The sequence below is a fragment of the Ceratosolen solmsi genome, unplaced genomic scaffold (genome assembly GCF_000503995.2).
Source record: "Ceratosolen solmsi marchali unplaced genomic scaffold, CerSol_1.0 scaffold57, whole genome shotgun sequence".
Lineage (NCBI taxonomy): Eukaryota > Metazoa > Arthropoda > Insecta > Hymenoptera > Agaonidae > Ceratosolen > Ceratosolen solmsi.
This window is the reverse complement of record NW_011948427.1, coordinates 3,353,409-3,357,636: the sequence shown is the minus strand read 5'-3', so window position 1 is coordinate 3,357,636 and position 4,228 is coordinate 3,353,409. Positions and strand designations below refer to the sequence as shown.

The following is a 4,228-nucleotide window of genomic DNA, read 5'->3' as shown; positions in this document are numbered from 1 at the left end:
CCCGTCGTCAATCGATAAATCATTCGCGGCTATTGATAATTCCGTATTTAAATATCGATAAAGCTGCGTGTATGCGTAGTGTCGGGAAATTAAATCAAATTGTTTATACCTATTATGTAATTTAATATCTCGTGCGCGAGAAACATACACGACGTAATGCGTAAAAGACAAAAATTTCTGCGTTATGCTCGCTGGGCCTTACGCCCATTAAATGAAGAAAGCGCCTAATGAGGCGAATGTTAAACCCAATCGTAATCTTTGCGTCATCCATTATTGAATAATTATTCATTTGCAAGCCATTCGTCGACTATAAAGTACTTGTCACTTTCGGAATGCGTTTTACGTTTTCAAAAGTTTATAGCAACATTTTTGAATGGACACACTCTTAGTGTTACGACATTTAACACTACGTTATGATACTATAGCATGAATAATTGAAGTAAATAGTAAAGTAAATGAATGATGTTGGGGAAGAACATATTGTACTCTAACATTGGCATTTACAAATAAGCAATATATGGTAAATATCATATATTCCATTATTATAATTGTAATAAAACATTTAACATTTGTAATCTAATGTTTGGTGATTTATTTAAGAGAAGGGATGTTCACGAATAATATAGTAAAAAAAAAAAAAAAAAAATAACCAAAATAAAAGATTATCCACAATACTTTTAACTCAGTATAATGTAAATCAATCGGAAATACTGAAGGTAATCATTAAAATACATAGAGACTCGCACATTTGTGAATTTATACGAAGGTCTACAACTTGTTTCTCATAATAAAATGATCGTTTTGTCATTAAAGAAAAGAAAAGTGTTAAACAGGTTTCTTTAAAAAGTGCTTAAGCTTTATGAATCATACTTTATTAATTAGTGCTTAGTATATTTAATATTTATCATTCTAATCATCCGTAAGTTTAGAACGATGAGTCGAAAGGAAAAAATAATTTTCATATTTAATTTTGTATACATTTAAACTACTTGAATTATATTATCGGCCTAATGTATATTAATTATATCTTTGGGTTATTCAGAAATAATTTTCAATCTTCACTTTAATATGCAAATACATTTTATAAATCATTTTACCTTAATTTCTAAAACTATTTATTACTACTAACTGTGCAATTCAAGTGCAGTGCGACATTAGCTCCATTAAAGATATCTTCGAATGGAGAAAATAAAATTTACAATGAATATTCAATAAGAACTTATTGTAATTGAAATAATTATACGGAATATGTTGTACAGTTTGATAAATTAATTAATTAAAGGTAAGGCATCGAGGTGAATAAGTCAAACATATGACATAATTTTTCATCTTAAATTTGGAAAAATTTTAAATGGAGTATTGCATTTAATTTTATCGAATAATCGTATGTGCGCTATGACGATTATAAAAGTAAAAATGTTATCGCATTTACGAAATAATTTTAATACTGTCAAACCAATAACTCGCCATATATTTCATTATACAAACGCGACGTTTGTTTATTTAATTTTCAAATCGACACTTCAAATTTACCTACGACATCTTTCAAAACAAGGAAAACAAAATTTTCTCTAATGTATCGAAATATTTCAAAGAACGGGAACGGAATAAGAGATGTGCGCGTGTGCGCGTGCGAGCGTGCGGCAAGTGCAAGCCGAAGTGAAAAACGTTTTTATGCGAAGGCAAAATATATAAAAAAAAAAAACATTGTTTCCGCCCGGGATCGAACCGGGGACCTTGTGCGTGTGAAGCACACGTGATAACCACTACACTACGAAAACACTAACAATTGTTGTTGAGTATATTTTGATAAGTACGGCATACTTATTTTGGCCAATAATTTATTAAATTATTCAAAAAAGAAGAATATTATTTATACCTACAAGTATCGTAATTTTAAAGCTACAGTTAGTAAAAGCTACGATAACTTTCATCATTGCATTGGTATAGACATTCGATATCGTTAAATTAATGGCGACTTTCTATTATTAGATCAAATGTTTATATTGATAATTAGCTTGTATATATCAGTGTGATTATCAGTGCGGCTTCTTATACCACAAATAAGTAAATAATAATCGTTTTATAAAATATCGAGCTTATTAAGAGACACATTTCGAGTATCGAAAAGAAAAAATACGAGTATTGTCATCTTTGTTCGTATGCTTGATAAACTTATTATCTATTTCATAATATTTTTATAATCTTTTTCAATTAAACATAAACATAAAAGTGGTAAAATATGCACGTGTGTATATGCGCATGTATATGACCGTGCCTAGACGTGTAAGTGCACGTGCCATAAATGAATTAGTTATTGTTAATTTAAAAAATATCACAGATGTGACTTGTATTATAATAAAATTTGAGATGTATGTGTCGACAATGAGCTCTCATTGTTTTGTCACTTATAATAAATTAATTAAGTTGTTAAAATAAATTTTAATTTGTAGAACGACAATTTAATAAATTTACATTTATAAAAGCAATTATCACTATTGAATCAACATTGAAAATAAAAATAAAAAATCGTATAATTAAGTAAACAGAGCCTCTCAATAAATTATTTATAAAAAATGTGCATCTACCTTTTAGTCAGCTTCGATACATTTAAATTCGTATTCATTAGATTAGTTTCAATTATATACATAGAGGTGAGTTTCTAAATTATTTGTTGCTGCAATTTATAGCCCATGCAGCTTTCACGGTTTATACAATGAATATATTTATAACAATAAATTCTCGTAATAATGTCGAATAACCCGTCATTATTCTAAAATTGAAATAATAATAATAATAAAAATTATTATTATCATTATTATCATTATCATTATTATTATCATTATTATCATTATCATTGTTATTATTATTATTATCATTATTATTATTATTAGTATTATCATTATTATTATTATTATTATTATTATTATTATTATTATTATTATTATTATTATTATTATTATTATAAATATGTGCAGTATTTATTTAATTTTGTAAAATAGAATGACATTATTTTTGAAAGCGCCTGTTAATATTTTGTCAAAATTTAACAAACATTCCTCACGCCAATCGCCAAACTCAAATACGATTATCAACAAATAAATTATAATGTAATCGACTATTCCCTTTAAATTAACCATTAGTGATAGAGTTTATAGAATTAATATAAGGATTAAAGCATTAAAGCATTAAAAGCTTTAAATCGAATTTATCATTTATAATGCCCATATTGTACACGTTGCATGATGTTTTACATTAATTTTCATAGATGAAATCGAAATTTTAACGAACATTTTATGCTCATAAAGTATTCGCAATTATCAAAATTATCCGATTACTGTAAATTTATTTATTGACTAAATGGGTACGTGACATGTGTCATGACTATTTTTAAGATTAATTTTATATAGAAATTCCCAAGCATGAATAAAAGCAGATGGGTTTTGAAAAAATTGTTCCAGGTAGAGTACGATGCACGAAGTATGGTGAAGCTGAGAAAAAAACGATCGATCTTTGACACAGAGTTTCCTTCAAAAAGTCTTAAAGTAGGTTTATATCGTGTGAACGGGTAGTAAAAAGGGTTCATCGGCTACCCGAATTCCTCTCGTTCTGGCGCCTAAGTTATTGGCACAAAGAGAGAAACCCGAAGACATCGCCAGCATAGATACGGCCCAGGTCAGTTTTCATTTGAATTCAAATTGAGCTATTGCCGGTGTTTAAATAGAAGCCATGCCAAGTCAGCATCGTCACGAAGCTCCAATTAATATTCCGATTCGGCTGGATTTCGTAGGATCTCACGAGCTTTCGTCGTCCTTTCCGCGAAATTTCATCCCAACCTTCTCGGCTTAACTGGACGGAAATGAACTCGCCATATACCATCGTCCGTACATTTTTTTTTTTTTTTTTGTTATTATGAGATGATGGTTCATTGTCGTTGCGAGAGTCCTTTGTCGGCCACCTAAACAAATGTTTATTGAATATGGTCGGCTCGCCGGTATTTCGCTACACATGCGCCACCAACGAAAAAGGGATGAAAATAGGATGGACACACAGGCTTGGTAAATACACGAAACGGTCAGCTGACCGCTGATCGATCATCTCAAAAGGTCATTCCAGCCAAACGCAATTTGTTCAGTCTTTTCCGAATTTTAAAATTTAACGATGATCAATCACTATTTGCGGTACATATAAAAAAAAAAATATATATATATATATATATAATGGCAGG

The 4,228-nt window shown here is 29.4% G+C and overlaps 1 non-coding gene across 1 annotated transcript; it reads right to left on the bottom strand.

Annotated features, from left to right (window-relative positions):
* Positions 1-1,708: 1,708 nt before the first annotated feature.
* TRNAV-CAC (transfer RNA valine (anticodon CAC)) lies at positions 1,709-1,781 on the bottom strand. Its single transcript has one exon. It is a non-coding gene; the product is annotated as a tRNA-Val (tRNA).
* Positions 1,782-4,228: the final 2,447 nt, after the last annotated feature.